General features: G+C 44.4%; 1 pseudogene; it reads right to left on the bottom strand.

Annotated features, from left to right (window-relative positions):
* Positions 1 to 15,506, bottom strand: part of LOC122082096 — an 18,501-nt pseudogene extending 2,995 nt beyond the window's left edge.
* Positions 15,507 to 17,549: the final 2,043 nt, after the last annotated feature.

Genomic DNA, 17,549 nt, shown 5'->3' with positions numbered 1-17,549 from the left:
GGGCACGACCCTTGATGCCGAGCTGAGCTCCAGCCTTGATACCGAGCCGAGCTGTGTACTCTGATGGTTTTGATGAATTCCTGTATATACTTGATATTTGAATTTTATTCTTTTTGTGTATATATCATGCCCTCGGGCCCAAATGTATATAATTATTGTATCATCATTCGGGTATCAAGTATATGGGATTTATTCACTGGTAAAACTTAGTCTTCTGCTGATCTGATGAACTTATGTTAGTGTGCGTATGCTGTGGTGGAATACAGTATCTGATGATCCTGGCAGGTTTGGGTTAACTGGTGTTAACTCGGTCACCGCTCCGGTTCAGTGTGAACGGGGTGTGACAATATGCATTGCAAAAGGCTAAGGTCGGTGCGAAGATGTAGATGACAAAGACATGGTACCACTTGAGCGGGTGAAAAATGTAAGGTAGTGTGTTGGCGGAGATGGCAACGATGGTGGCATAGCATTCTAATGCAATGCAAGATGGTATTTGATCTTTAAGGAAGAGGTATATTTGCCGCTCATTATCATAGGAGAGATGTGGGTTCATGGAAGCACAGGTGCCAACAATGGGAAGATCTCCAGTTTTTTGTGAGAGTATTGTCGAAACAAGCTAGAGAGAGTTTGACAGAGGACCATCAATTATTTATAGAGACCATCTCCTAGGATCATGGAAATAGCAATGAAAATCTTGGGAGCTGCTAGAGGGAAGATCTGTAGGATACCAATCACCATTTTTAGTTTCAATGAGAGGCCACATAATACCCTATGAGAGAATCGATCCAACTAAAATAGAAATGTTTATAAGGTAAGGACAACTCATCCCAGTTCCAACATATGTAGCAGAAAAATCGAAGTACATCCTTCTCTCAAATGCTTTGAGATTGAATGTAGGGAAGTTTGAGAATCCATAACCATCCCCTCCAGTGAAGAACCATTGGAAGAATGCCCACAAGAAACTGAATGAGTAGAACTTTCCCAACTCCTTGACTTCCCAACTCCTTGACTTGCTTCTTAGCTAATTTTTCTCCTTGTGGAGCGTGAAAGCTGTTGATAAGATGTGCAGTTGCAGTACCACTCGGATAGACCAATTTATAGTCTATGGCCATAATCTTCCGAAGAGGAACCACAGAGAAGAGACCAAGGTAACTAATAATAAAGAAAAACCCAATGATCCATCCCAAAGATGGATTCTTAATGTTATGTTCTCTGTTGATTTCTTTAGCAATAGCATGACTCATTGCAAAGAGGTAACTCCCAAACCACCGCTAAAGGCAATGCCAGAGGAAGCAACGACACAAGTTTGAATGATGTTATTCTTTTGCCTGGTAAAAGCTTGCTTGAGCAACTCAGATTTCTCCAATAACTTGGTCTATGTCTTGACAAAGAAGAACCCAAGAAGCCCAGCACCAACATTGAGGGAAGGGATGACCCCAGTGGTGAGGTTAAGCTTCATAACAATGATGCTAAATAGAACACTTAGAACGAAGCTAACCATGAAGGCCCTAATGGTCAGGTGTTCCTTCCATAGTGGAATCGCCTTAGTATCAAAGACCTGTTCAATTGAAAAGGTCTTTGTTTCCTCCACATTCTGCTTTGGCTCTCACTTATTCTTGATAGTTTGCATCATTGTGGATGTGGAAACTCCTCTTTGGCATCTAGTTTTTCAAGCTTTGTATTCCCCTGTATATGGGTTTTGGGGGGTTTTAAATGAGAAATGTTGGAAAAAAGGATATGACTAATGGAAATTTTAAACGGCAACCATAAATGGTGTGATCTTTGTACTCATAATCATATGAAATAATTTATTTTATTTACTTTTTGATTGGTATAGATGATGTATACATCAAAGAACCCTCAAAAGAGGGAAAGATGTTCCTAAGCAGGTAGGACAAGCCCACCAAACAAAGGAATGACCAGCAAACATAATTAAAAGGAAAAAAGTTACATCCGGTAATAAGTATCTAACTCAAGATCCCTCCTAATAAGATCATTAAGATCATTAGGGAACTGAAGGGGGAGCCAAATAGTCTCTATCTTAAATTTGGAGAGGAAGCTAAATAACCTACAGGTTGATTTTGTTCCCTCCAAATATGCTTAAATTCCTTACACCTAAGCAGGGAAAGAGATAGAGGATATTACTCCTGGAAACCTGCACATTCCAAGACCACTAATTTTCCTATTCAAGATATCAATGGCTACCATGGAATCGGACCTAATGGAGACCTTAAAAAACCCTTTCTCAATACACAACATTTACTCTCATTGAATAGAAATCATTTCCATTGCAAGAACTGAAGAGTCCACCCCTAGCCCCACCCCGCATAGGCAAGAATTGGGTACATGATACAGCCAAATTGATTGCCCAGTAGGGTAAGAACACGTGGTATCTAAGGAGAGGACACGTGTCGCTCACTTGTTAGAGTCTGCAAGGAGTCTGACCGCGTCAACCACGTGGAGAGAATATTCTCCACGAAGGGGATAAGACGTATTCCAGTAGGACTCGAAGAGGAAAGGAGGTGGATCTGAGGAGGACTCCTCCAAGGAAAAGAGAAACCCTAAACCCTAAGGACTATATGAGAGGGCCCGAGCAGAGGAAGAAAGGTATGCAGAAAAACCCTCACCATTACCCTTGTGAAAAGCTGTGCGGCCGATCTCTAACTTGGGCATCGGAGGACTAACCCGGATAAACATCTGGGCCTCTGCCTTCTGTATTTGTGCAGGATCAGCTCATACGGATTTTCGATAGCAACAGATTGGTGCCATCTGTGGAAAACGATAGTAATGGTGGGGAGAACCTACAATCGTAAGAAGACGAGAGCAGCATCGAACATGAACATGGGGGTGGAGGAACCTTTAGGAGGGCTCCCTCCCTCAATGGAAATTGGACGAGAAAAGGGAAACGATGATCGGGAAGGTTCCGTGAGGTACCAACATTCGGTCGGATATTCAGTGCACGAAGATAGTAATCCTCCGCCCCCTCCTGGAGAGCAGGAATATGTGACAAGGGAGCAGTTCGAAGCCCTTTCGGAGAAATATAACCGAATGGCCGAGGCAATGAAGGAGGTCTCCAAAGCTGTCTCTTAGAAGACTGATGGAGCACCGTGAGGCCCCCATATCCAGCCTGAGAGAGCTCGAGACGAGGATCGAAGCAGTACAGGATCGATACAGTCCGATCATAATTTTTGAAACCGAGTAATGAGGGATAGTCCCGCACCCAGGGGAAGGACGCGGCTTGCCGCTGGAGACCGATATGGGGAACCACGCCAAGGAGACGAACAGAGACACGAGGACTCGGGGTTAAAGCAAATGATCCTGGACCTGAAAGATGAGATCAAGAAGGTGGCAGAAAATCAGACGGGAGCTCACGAGCCAGACCTCACTAATGACACGGCTCTAGCTGATGAGTCATGAGGGACCCGCTCCTAATCGGATTTCGCCTGCCAAAGTATGACACCTACGACCAGTCTGGGGACCCCTTCGATCATCTGAAAGGCTTCAAGGTTGCTATGCAGTTCCATCGAGTCTCAAAAAACATCATGTGTTGTGCCCTGCCGTTGACGTTCGAGGAGCGGTAAGGCTATGGTACAATTGTCTGGCGACAAAGTCGATCCACAGCTTCAGGGATCTAAGTTACTTCTTCGTGAAGGGATTCTCCAATAGCCAACCCCTTCAGAAGACCATGTTGAACTTGACTAACGTCAAGCAGCATGAAGTAGAATCACTGCAGAACTACATAAAGCGCTTCCAACAAGAGAAGATCACGGTCAAAGGCCTAGACCTGAAAGAAGAGTTCACAGCCCTGTTGGGAGGCGTCAAGGATAAGGAGATGAAAAGGTCTTTGGCGAAGCATACATTGAGGAACCTGGTCGAGTTGAGAGCTCGGTGCGATAAGTACATCCAGATAAAAGAAACCCTTTAAGCCGATGAAGAAGCTGAAAGGAAGAAGGGAAGGAAAAGGATCTCAAGGGGTGACGAAAAACCCTCTGAAGAAGGCAAAAGACGAAAGTCTGAGAAGGTCGGGGACCCAGTCCACCAAGGAAGTTTGAGAAATACGCGCCCCTGAGCTGGAGACGAACGGATGTACTAATGCAAATTAAGGACTACCTAGATGCCAGAGCCATGAAGTGGCCAGGGAAGATGGGACGGCACCCCGAGAGACGCAATATGGACAGATATTGCCACTTCCACAGGGACCACGACCACGACACCGAAGATTGTTGGCACCTTAAGGGGAAAATAGAAGAAATGATCCGAAAAGGATATCTAGGCCGATTCGTGGACCACGAAAAGAAGGATGCCCAAGGAGGTAATGACCGTAGGGACAATCATCAGAGAGATGGCAGAGGCCGCTATGAAAGAAGGGGGCCAGCCTGCAGAGGCAATCAGGAACGACAAAGGGATCGGACACCCGAGGAAGCTGACCATCGCCTCCAGGATGAGAATAAGAGCCCAACTAGGGTTATAGCAACAATCTATGGAGGCCTAGCTGCTGGAGAAAGTTCAATCTCGGCTAGGAAAGCAAAATCTTATGCGAGAAGTGTACATGTGGCTGAATGGTCGAACAAGAAGGCGAGGATAGGGATGGTTATTTCATTCTCAGACGACGATCTGGAAGGGGTGCACACTCCACACGACGATGCCCTGGTAGTCACCATAACCATAGCGGATTGCAGAGTGAAGATGATCTTAGTGGATAATGGCAGTTCAGCTGATATCTTGTTCCTTGAGGCTTTCCAGAAGATGGGCCTTGACGAGGGAAAGTTAAAGAAAATCAAACACCCGTTGCAGGGATTCTCTGGCGTCCCAGTAAAAGTGGAGGGATCGATTGAGTTTCCAGTAAGAGCCGGCACCAGAGATCGCCAAGTAACAGTCATAATCAACTTCCTGGAAGTAGGCATTACCTCGGCATACAACGCCATACTATGGAGGGTTGGTTTGAACTTACTAAAGGTTGTCGTCTCCACACCCCATCTCAAGATGAAATTCCCAATCAAGAATGATGTCGGTGAATGTCGAGGCGATCAGGAAGCATCCCAGAGGTGCTACGCCACTACCTTGTGGGGAAGAGAAAAGGCGGGCGAGGCGCTCTCGATAGAATATCTGTGCGATGATGCCAGTTATCAATGGGGAGAACTGGCTAAGGATCTGGTACAAGTTGAGGCCGAAGAGGGGGATAACGCTCGGCAATTCTAGATTGAGGCTACAGTGCCATGGCAACAACGAGAAAAACTAGTCCCATTCCTCTGAAACAACTCTGACGTCTTCGCCTGGTCGGCTTCAGACATGCCTGGAATAGATCGAGAGGTAATAGAGCATCATCTGAATATCAACCCGACAAAGAAGCCGGTGCAACAGAAGAAGAGGACTTTTGCCCCCGAAAGGCAGTAGAAAATAGATGAAGAAGAAGAGAAGTTACTGAATGCCCAGTTCATCCGCGAGATCCAATACCCGGTGTGGATATCCAACGTGGTAATGGTCTTGAAGGCAAATGGAAAGTGGAGGATTTGCATCGACTTCACCGACCTGAACAAGGCTTGCCCGAAGGACGGATACCCCCTATCGAAAATAGACCTCCTCATTGATGCCACAGCAAGATACGAGGCACTGAGCTTTATGGATGTGTACTCGGGGTACAATAATATTAAGATGTCAGAGGTTGATGTCCCGAAAACATCCTTCGTGACCGAGGGAGGATTGTACTACTATGAAGTCATGCCCTTCGGGCTAAAAAACATAAGGGCCACCTATCAAAGGTTGGTGAATAAAATCTTCAAGGGGATGATCGGAAAAACCATGGAGGTATACGTAGACGATATGCTTGTAAAAATTCTGAAGGCGGAACAACACATTCAAGACCTAGAAAAGGCGTTCTAGGTGCTGAGGCAGTGCGACATGAAGCTGAACCCGACAAAGTGTGCATTCGGAGTAGCCTCGGGAAAGTTCCTCAGCTTCATTGTCTCGGAGAGGGGAATTAAAGCCAACCCGATGAAAACACAAGCCATTCGAGATATGAGGTCACCCCAGAATGTGAAGCAAGTCCAAGAGCTAACAGGCAGAATCACCGCCGTAAGGCGATTCCTATCTCAATCGGCTAACAGATGCCTCCCCTTCTTCAGGGCCTTGAAGGGATCCAAGAAGTTTGAGTGGACGGAGGAATGCGAAAATTCCTTTGAACAACTAAAGGAGTACCTGGCTGCACTCCCACTACTAACAAAGCCAAACGTCGGGGATACTTTACAATTGTACCTTGTTGTATCAGCAGTAGCTGTAAGTGCAGACTGACGAAGGAAGAAGGAAGGCAACAATGGCCAATATACTACGTCAGTCGAACCCTGCTAGATGTCGAAACAAGATATTGAAAGACGGAGAAAGTGGCATATGCCCTGGTAACGGCGGCAAGAAAGCTGAGGCCCTATTTTCAATCACATACGGTATGCGTGCTCACAGACTAGCCCCTGAAGAAGATACTACACCAGTCGGATATGTCCGGTCACCTAGTAAACTGGGCCATAGAGTTGGGAGAATTTGACATCCAGTACAAACCGAGAACCGCAATAAAAGCACAGGCCCTCGCAGACTTCATAGCCGAGACGATGCTCCCTGATGATCCCCAAGAATCTTTCGAGGATCAAGCCATTGTACGTGGATGGTGCTTCCAACAACGCAGGAAGCAGTGCAGGGATCATATTGGTTAGCCCGAAGGTTTCAAGATAGAGTATGCCCTACGGTTCGACTTCGATGCCTCCAACAACGAAGCAGAGTATGAAGCGTTAGTAGTCGAAATTAATTTGGCATGGGCTTTGATGGTACAAGAGCTGGTGGTGCATAGTGATTCACAGCTTGTGGTATGACAGGTGTATGGAGACTACGAAGCCAAAGAACAAAGGATGGCTGGGTACTTGAAGACAGTGCGAGAAAGAATAACAACCTTCAAGGAATTTGAGGTAAGGCATGTTCCATGAGAAGAGAATGCTAGTGCAGATGCACTATCGTGATTGGCCACCTCCGACTTCCCAGACCTTAGACGATCAGTGCATTTTGAAGTGCTACCATAGCCGAGTACCAAAAGACCCCAAGAGGTATTTACCTGTAAGAAAACACGGCCATATCTGGATGGATGCCATAACCGAATACCTCAAGGAAGGAAAGCTACCAGAGAATAGGGACGAGGTAAGGAAAGTACGGATGAGGTCAGCACGCTTCCTTCTGAAGGACAAGATGCTGTACAAAATAGGGTTCACCGTGCCGTACCTCAAGTGCCTGAACCCCACCGATAGCGAGTATGGACTCCGAGAAGTGCATGAAGGGATATGTGGCCAACACTTGGGTGCCCGGGCCTTGGCATATAAAGTGCTGAGGCAGGGCCTGTTCTGGCGGACAATGAGGAAGGATGCAGAATCGTTAGTCAGGAAGTGCATCAAGTGCCAGATGTTCACCCCTGTCCCTACGCAGCACTTTACCGAGCTCTCGTCCCTATCAAGCCCGATACCATTCGCCATGTGGGGAATGGACATCCTGGGCCCATTCCCCTGGCCACGAGACAAAGAAAGTTTGTAGTGGTGGCAGTAGACTACTACACGAAATGGGCAGAGGCCGAAGCACTGGCGACGATATCCGAAAAGAATGTAAGGAACTTCTTCCAGAGAGCGGTAGTCTATCGATTTGGAATCCCTCGGGTAGTGGTAATGGACAATGAAACTCAGTTTGCCAAGCTGACTTTTGGCTCGTTTTGTGATGCCCTCAGCATTGACCATAGGAAAACATCTGTCGGTAATCCACCGATCAACTGTCTGACAGAGGTAACCAATCGTACCCTACTCCAAGGAATAAAGAAGAGACTAGATGATGCTAAAGGGTTATGGGTAGATGAGTTGTACAATATCCTCTGGGCTTACCGCACAACTGAGAGGTTGACCATCGGAGAAACACCCTTCGTTTTAACTTACGGCACCGAAGCTGCACTTCCGGTGGAGGTAGGGGCCAAGACCCATCGAATTCAGTACTATAATGAAGAAGAAAATGATAAAGGACTTCGAGCAAATTTAGACCTCTTGAGCGAAGTCAGGGACACCTCACAAGAAAGGATCGCCGCCTACCAACAGAGGGTTGCGAGGCACTATAACTCCAAAGTCCGAAAGAACGAGTACATAATGGGTGACCTCGTTCTCAGAAGGGCAGAAATATCAGACCCGAGGCATCAAGGAAAGCTAGCTCCGAATTGGGAGGGTCCTTACAGAGTCTCAAGGGTAATATGATTGGGTTTCTATCACCTAGAGACTAGGGGGAGAGAGGGTACCCCGATCATGGAACTCGATGAACTTGAGAAAATTCTACCAGTAGTGAAGTAGCAAGCAATCGTGGAACTCGAAGAACTTGAGAAAATTCTACCAGTAGTGAAGTAGCGAGCAATCACATTTTGTAATTTTTTGCTCCTAAGCACTTTCTAGTTGTAACTCCTCATCCTAAGCTCTCCGGATGATTTTACTTATGAAAAATATGTAAGCTGATTTACGGCAATTGATAGGAATTCTCCTGTTTGATGGCTTTAGCTTTGCCAAAGGTCCTTACCTCGGTCATCACCATGGTTGTTGATCAACGCAAGGCCAAAGGGAACTTGATGAAGGGATACAGCCGAAGGTCACGACCTCGGTTGGGAGCTCAGGCTAAGGCCGAGCAGACCTGATTGAAGGTCACAACCTCGGTTGGGAGCTCAGGCGAAGGCCGAGCTAAGCTGAGCTGACCGAAGGCCACCACCTTGGTTGGGTGCTCAGGCTAAGGCCAAGCGGACCTGACCAAAGGTCCTCACCTCAGTTGGGAGCTTAGGCCAAGGCCAAGCGGACCTGACCGAAGGTCCCTACCTCGGTTGGGGGCTCAACCCAAAGCCGAGCGAACCTGAACGAAGGTCCTCACCTCGGTTGGGAGCTCAGGCCAAGGCTGAGCGGACCTGACCGAAGGTTCTCACCTCTGTTGAGGGCTTAGGCCAAAGCCGAGTGGACCTGATCGAAGGTCACACCTTCGGTTGGGAGCTCAGGCTAAGGCCGAGTTGACCTGACTGAAGGTCCTCACCTCAGTTGGGAGCTCAGGCCAAGGTCGAGCGGACCTGACCGAAGGTCCCTACCTCGGTTGGTGGCTGAGGCCGAGGTTGAGCCAACCTGACCGAAGGTCCCTACCTTGGTTGGGAGCTCAGGACAAGGCCGAGTGGACCTGACTGAAGGTCCCTACCTCAGTTGGGGGCTCAGGCCAAAGCCGAGCTAACCTGATCAACGGTTCCTACCTCGGTTGGTAACTCAGGCTAAGGCCGAGCAGACCTGACCAAAGGTCCTCACCTCGGTTGGGAGCTCAGGCCAAGGCCAAGCGGACCTGACTGAAGGTCCCTACCTTAGTTGGGAACTCAGGCTAAGTCCAAGCGGACATGACCGAAGGTCCTCACCTCGATTGGGAGCTCATGCCAAGGTCGAGCGGACCTGACCAAAGGTCCCTACCTCGGTTGGGGGCTCAGGCTAAAGCCGAGCCAACCTGACCGAAGGTCCCTACCTCGGTTGGGGGCTCAGGCCAAAGCAGAGCGGACCTGACCGAAGGTCCTCACCTCGGTTGGAAGCTCAGGCCAAGGCTGAGCAGACCTGACTGAAGGTCCCTACCTCAGTTGGGGGCTCAGGCCAAGGCTGAGCCGACCTAATCGAAGGTCTCTACCTTGGTTGGGAGCTCAGGCCAAGGCCGAGCAGACCTAACCGAAGATCCCTACCTCGGTTGGGGGCTCAGGCTAAAGCTAAGCCGACCTGACCGAAGGTCCCTACCTCGGTTGGGGGCTCAGACCAAAGCTAAGTGTACCTAACTGAAGGTCACACCCTCGGTTGGGAGATCAGGCCAAGGTCGAGTGGACCTGACCGAGGGTCCTCACCTCGGTTGGGGGCTCAGGCTAAAGCCGAGCAAACTTGATCGAAGGCCACAACCTCGGTTAGGAGCTCAGGCCAAGGCTGAGCAGACCTGATCGAAGGTCCCTACCTCGGTTGGGGGCTCAGGCTAAGGCCGAGCTGACTTGACCGAAGGTCCCTACCTCGGTTAGGAGCTCAGGCTAAGGCAGAGCGGACCTGACCGAAGGTCCCTACCTCAGTTGGGCGCTCAAGCCAAGGCGGAGCTGACCTGACCAAAGGTCTCGGTCTCAAGCAAAACTAAGGTCGAAGCCGAAGGAATAAGGCTGAAGGGACACATAAAAAATTATAAAAAACTTGGTTACTCCCATAGGAAGAGCCTCTTGGTGAGAGTAAGGGGGCTACTGATACGGCCAATTTGATTTCCCAGTAGGGTAAGAACATGTGGTATCTAAGGAGAGGACACGTGTCGCTCCCCTGTTAGAGTCTGCAAGGAGTCTGACTACGTCAACCACGTGGAGAGAATATTTCCCACGAAGGGGATAAGACGTATCCGAGTAGGACTTGAAGAGGAAAGGAGGCGGACCCGAGAAGGACTCCTCCAAGGAAAAGAGAAACCCTAAACCCTAAGGACTATAAGAGAGGGCCCGAGCAGAGGAAGAAAGGTATGTAGAAAAACCCTCACCATTACCCTTGTGAAAAGCTGTGCGGCGGATCTCTAACTTGGGCGTCAGAGGACTAACCCCAGATAAACATCTGGGCCTCTGCCTTCTGTATTTGTGCAGGATCAGCTCATATGGATTTGCGGCAACAACAATACCCTTTCTCATCATGGATCAGACCCCTATAAGTTGCCCTATCATTTGAAAGAGATCCATTAGAATAAAAGTCCATCAAACTTAAAGGAGGAGGGAACCTCGAGTAAGACCTTGGAATTTTACTAATACAATTTACTTGAAGATCCCAACAATCACTGATGTTCTCATTTTGAGCATTATGAACTCCTAAAAGGGAAATGGAGCCACATCTTATTAGGACATCACTTTTTATTGCTGCCACAAGTTGAAGCCTAGACCTTATTTTGTTTTTGAAAAGTTTGAAATTCCTCTCCATCCAAAGATGGTGGATGGTTGACCATAAAGCCAATTTTCCAACATCACCAATTTTGCCATAACCACTTGAAAAGTATGGAATCCAAATGGCCGAATCTATGGTACTATTGGGAGGACTTCCACCTTGAATGCATATGAATATATATCCTTCCAAATCAGAGAAGTGAAACTACATTGAAAAAAGTAAACATACCTGCCCAACAGAAGATGCAATTCATCTGGACATGCACATTCTATGTAGAAGTTGATCCTTAGTTGGTAAGGCTTCCACCAGGCACCTCCGAGCTATAAAAATATGCCTTGGCATGTTATCAGCAAACCAAATAGCTTCATGCCAATCCACCTTCATAGATTATCCAAGGATAATGTCCCAAGTTGATTTTGAGGTAAATAGACCAGAAGAGTTACTAGTCAAGACATTTGGACTTCTTAAACTCTTCCACACTTCTATAGGTACTCTATGTGGACTTGGTGCATGTCTTACCTATTTTCATCTTCCTTAAAAGGCTTCTTTTTTACTTCAAGTATCCTAATTTTTCATATAAATCTATAACATATGGTATTTCGATGGTCATTGCCACATTCCATGACACAATTGCTCGAAATATAATCATTTAGTAAGTTGTAGAAATAGTTTTTTCATCTCTTTTTATGTTGTCACCCCTTATCAATACTTTATCATCTTCTCATTTTAGCTATGCTTTTTTCCCTTTTCTTTTATGCGAATTTCTTCACCCTCTTGCTTTTTCCACAATCTTTTTGGCTTAGTTTCTAATAAATTTATATATTTTAAATCATCTTCATCCTTATTTTTTTGTCATGTCTTAAAACTAGATTTCCTAGCCTTAATGGTAGCTTTAACCTCATTATCCCACCACCATGTTTTCTTAACTGATTGTCGTTTTCTTTTAAATTTTTCTAAGACCACATTTATCAACTTTCTCAATACAAGTATTCATCTCGTTCTATATAGTAATATTGTCTTCATCAAAGTCCCACCTTTCTTGTTTGACCAAAATATCTATACGCTTTCAAATTTTCTCCTTTCAAACTTCACCACTTATCTTGGGGGAAATAATCTCATGTTTCTTATGATTTGACATCTTGAGACACATACCTATGACTATTAATCTATGTTGTGTGGTTAGTCTCTCCCCTATTATAACCTTACAATCCTTACATAGCAACCTATCAGTCATTCTAGTTAGAAAGAAATCAATTCAATACTGTAATGCTCACTTTTGAAGGTTACAAAATGATCCTTTCTTTTCAAAATATATGTTTCCTATGGATAAATCATAAGCCACATTAAAATATAAGATTGAAGTCCCCCTCCTCATTCCTTTTGTAGACACCAAATTTTCTCACCCCCCGGCAATGATGACAATATGAAGAATTATATGTTAGACATTTTAGACTTCGAGAATTTTCAAGCTTAAAGTAGAAAATGACCATTTTTCCCCTATAAACTTTCAGAAGAAAATGTTTTCAAAAATTAGAATTTGATGTTATGGATTATTGTCGTTTGTCCCCTACAGTCTGACATTACACTTTGATGTGAGAACTATGCGAATCAACGCCCGATTCTCTTTTTCATTATCTGATCCGGGTCCCTAATTTATGCATATTTTCGTATAGGTTTTTAGTCGAGACCACAATCGTGTCTCACATCATTGGATAGTGCTCGGACTGAGAATTCTAACGACATATTACACGTCGAATTCTGACTAACAGTTTGAAAGATGACCCCCCAGAAGTTGACTCCAAAGTTCGGTATTAGATTCCATTCCGAGCAACCAAGGAGTGCCACATGGCGCCCAAACCCCTTTGTCCAAAAGCAAGCCTTTTTAGATAATTCTCTCTAATTTTTTAGTCCCACATCAGAAATAAGAGAGAATTGTCTCAAGTCCCAAGGCTATAAGTATAGCCTTTCCGCTCTTCCAAAACGGAGGAGAAAAAAATTGAGAATTTGGGAGAGAGGATGGCCCCATCAAGGTTTTGGCTAACTTCTTCCCTCTAAAATCAAATATTCTCCAAGTCTAAAAGTTTAATACATTAATCCTTCCTTGAGCTGGGAGATCTAGTCCGGTTCAGTTTGATTTGGGGCTTGAAGCACAAGGGTTATCTCCCATTTTTTCTTGATTAAAGCCGGATTTAAGGTATTTTTCTTCTCCCAATTGTAATTTAGAACTAGTTTATCTAATTTAATAGATTAGGTTTAATTAGTTTCAATTCGGTTTAATGTGATTTATTAGATATAAATTGGTTTATTTCGATTCAATTAGGTGTATTTAGGTTTAATTGGTTCATTTAGATTAATTAGCTTTAATTAGCTTTAATTTGGTTTAGTATGGTTTATTAAATGTGAATTAGTTGATTCCGGTTCAATTGAGTTTATATTGCTTTAATTGGGTTCAATATAGTTTGATTTGGGTCATTGGGTCCAATCCATTGTTTTTGCTTTGTTAAACTTGTGTAATTACCAATCTTTTTCCCTCTAGTGGTTTGTTTATTTTAATCAATCAACAGATTAGTTATTTAATGCAGGGTAATTAACTAGATTAATTAGTTAAAAGATTCTCTTCTCATTAGCTTAACTAGGGTTTTGAAAAATGTTTAACTCATCTTAGATTAGCTTAAGGTAAACATAATTAGTGCAATTAGGTTTCATAATTAATTTAATTAAACTTTAAGTTTAGTTTAATCCTTCTATACTAGATTAGGTAGATTAGTAAAAATGCATTCATTTAATGTAATTAATCCATTTCATTTTTTTATAAATTAATTAGGTCTCATTTAATTTATAAATCTTTTTACCAATTAGATTAAGTAGGATTGTAATAATTTATTTCACAAATTACTAGGGATTGGGATTAATCATTTTAATTAATTCAATTTAGGATTTCATAATTTTATTAATCATCATCTAGGTTAGGCTCAATCAATTGAGTTAGTTTAATTTAAGTTTTCTTTTTAATTTGTTTTATTAGTGTAATCATTTCATTATTTGCATAATAATCTAGCTAGCACAATTTAGACGTTTGGTTTAGGGTTTTCACATGTCATGCTCAGATACATAGTTTAGGGTTTTCAGTGACCTAGATTTAGGACTAGTTAGTAGGGTACAAACAAACTTTGGTAAAAACAAAAGGAGACCGACCTTAGGGTCGGGCAGACTGGGTGCCTAACACCTTCCCAGTTTGTCACTTGACACTTGTCCAGAATCTTGGTGCAAACCAGCCTTATCCATCAGAGTCATTAGTCTCTCTCCCTTGATTGGGGGAGACATTTATGGGTCATAGACCCTTTCTAGGTGGTGACTCCCTTTTACCCATAACGTGTATCCCCCCCTTGGCATTTGATGACCAGGGGATACTATCTCATCTCATTAGGGTTGAAGCCTAGCGTGTGTGTACGCGGGCTACGCGCTATATCCCGATCCTGACGGAGGTCCATGATACCTACAGTGGTGACTCCACTGGGGATGTCAGACTCTTGATTGACCATTGTTTGTATAGCTTTGTTTGTACCTTATTGCTTGTATATTGACATGTTATTTTTCACTTTTCATCACTTGCATACACCTCTTGCATTGAGCACAACATGCCTTACCCTTATTCACCCCCATGGTGTAGCTACCAGGGTCCCTCACATATGTTTGGGCCACCCCCAGTTACATCACACCCCTTGATACTGTGCCATTTAGGTCTGGAATACAGAACTTATCGACGAGGGTCTTACCTTGTGTGCTTGAGGGAGATCACACACATTTAGGTGTGCCTAAAGAGACGTTATTGGTTTACACTCTGAGATCGATCTGCTTGAGCTATTCTCCTATTGGAATATCAAAGGGACCACGTGCCTCTGATTCATTCCGTGTATACAGGTGATAGGTATATCGGTCTTGTCAAGGTAGCTTTGCCGGTCCTAAACCTAACCAACATGCGTCATATACTTGGACATAGAACCAATGACTAGGATCAATACAATTAATATAATATTGTTTGTGGTTCATGTTGGAAGCCCTTGTAGTCATTTTTACCCATCTCAATCTACCATTCACCAATGGAAGGATTGGTTTATCATTAATATTAAAGGTGCTAGTGTTTATAACTACACCAGTTGTTGATTCTTACAACTGCACCGTATGATTGGTACCGTGGCTATATGCTAACACCACCAGTCTGATGTGGTATAGGTCTCAACCTGGTAAAGGTTTCACATATGCTATCTCGATGTTAATGGTGGACCCAAATTCGTCCACCATGGTTTTCGGTGATTGATTCGATGTAGATCCACCTATATGGAAGTTCTTACATGAACCATCTTGTTTGATCTATCAATTGAGAGTCTCTTCAACTTAGGGGCACTTCCTTTCAGTTTACCACTAAGTTGATACCACTCTCAATTGACCTAATCCTTGTTTGGTATAGTTGTCCTTGTTTGTGCATGCTTTGACCCTAGTTGTGCTCACGTAGGAGAATGTACTTGTTACCATCTCATCCTTTCTTTTGTCCATTTTTCGGTACCAATAAGGAGTGTAATCCGAAGTTTCACTTTCTCATTATATTCTACCCAGTTGAGGCACCATTTCTCGTCAGGAAGGCCATTCCCTACCCTTGTGGGTCAGAGGTCCTAATTCAATTAGACTAGTGAGGCTTTCACCAGAACCCTCATTAGAAGTGTTACCCGTTTCCCCAGAGGGTACAGATACCATGAGTCAAGATAACATTTCACCAGCAAATCCCGACCCCATGGAGGCCCATGTCACTAAGATTGAGGAGATGTTAGCAAACTTAACTGCGATGATGCAAGCTCAGGCTGGTGTTGCTAGACCGGCAGAAGTTCAGGACCAACGAAGTCGTCTCCATAGTCCTAGGGTTGTTCCTCACCCCAATGTGTTAGGTGTTGAGGATGATGTTGTGATTGACAATAGCCCTGCTATAGGAAAGTCTGAAAGTCTTGAGAACCAAGAGTTGAAGGATAAAGTAAGTCGCCTTGAACACTTGATCAGGAACCTTAAAGGTGTTGAAGATCAAATCATTGATACAGAAGGATTATGTTTCTTTCCTCATGTTAGGTTTTTAGAAAAATTTAAATGGACCTCTGAAAAGTTTGATGGTAGGGGTGATCCCCATACACACTTAAGATCTTTTGTTGGCCAGTTGAGGGGAGGCCGAGGCTTCACGGATGAGCAACTGGGGCAGGCCTTCCAATTTTCACTGACGGGTGCTGCTCACCATTGGCTAATGGCCCTAGATTCTTCCTCAACCCGCACTTGGTATGACATGATGAAGGCGTTTACTCGCCAATACTCCTATAATACAGAGATAGAGTTGACCAGGAGAGAGTTGGAAACAACAAAGCAAGCAGTAGGTGAAGGGTTCACTAGCTATTTGAAAAGGTTTCGTGACAAAGCGGCTCAAATGTGGGATTGGCCAAATGAGAGAGAGCAAGTGGGAATGATAGTGAGAGGATTGCGAGACCCATATCGAAAGTTTTTGTTTGCTCTCCCCATCCTCAACTTTGATGGTTTGATAGTCGTGTCACAACAGGTTGAGGATGCCATCTTCTAAGAAAAACTCCCCAAAATGGATCAGTTTGCAACTGAGTCCAGTAGTAGCAGAAGACCTCCATAACAGAAAAGCTAAGGGGTCAATGTCACAATGTCTACTCTCCCTTCTGCGGCACTAACATCGTCCACAATGGTAGCTCCGTTCACACTAGAGCAAGGAACAACTCCTCCCACTCAACCTAAGAGGCGATTCGCCAATTTGGGTGCACCCCTGAGTTCAGTTTTTAGCACATTAGTGAAGGCCGGATTGATTTCCATGATTCAACCAAGGCCTATTCCCGATCCAAAGCCACGTTGGTATAATCCATACCTATTCTTGCACTATCATTACCAAGAAGGACATACCACAGATAACTGTTTCAATTTGAAACATGCTATATAAGACCTTTATGATGCTAAAAAGTTTGAGCTCCGACCTAAACAGCCTAATGTAACCACAAATCCTCTTCCAAATCACCAATCAATCAATGCTCTTAGTGAGGATTTGGAAGAATCTTCATTAGGCATCTGTTTATCCAGAGCGGGGGCATGTTTATGTGGTGAAATCGGACACAAAGCACAAACAGATCAAGACAATTGAAGGAGAGTTCATGAAGTATCAATCAGAAGCATCTGAGACTCTTGAGATGGTACCCCATTTCAAGAACCTGAATGGTCAATTCATTAAGGAAGTGCATGACTCTTCATACTTTGGGTTTCCAGAACTGTGGCTCGATGAAATATCAGGAAAGGAGTTACTAGGTTTTGAGATATTCTTTAACTGTGTGGTTGATCGGGCAGAGTCTTAAGCAGTTTGGTAGGCCCATCTGGGGCATCAAGGAGGATTTATGGATGTTAGTAAGCTCTTAGGTAGAGAAGTTTTGATGATTATAGAAGACAAAGAGGGGTTGGTCATGTCTGGGTTCAAGTCCTTCGGTGTTATAGGCAGTCAGTCATGTTGTTAGGTATTTCCAGCTTTTTCCCTTTCAGTTTCATGTGAGAAGTTTT

The sequence above is a fragment of the Macadamia integrifolia genome, chromosome 6 (genome assembly GCF_013358625.1).
Source record: "Macadamia integrifolia cultivar HAES 741 chromosome 6, SCU_Mint_v3, whole genome shotgun sequence".
NCBI classification, from domain to species: domain Eukaryota; kingdom Viridiplantae; phylum Streptophyta; class Magnoliopsida; order Proteales; family Proteaceae; genus Macadamia; species Macadamia integrifolia.
Note: the sequence above shows the minus strand (reverse complement) of the source record. Positions and strands in the feature narration are given on the sequence as shown.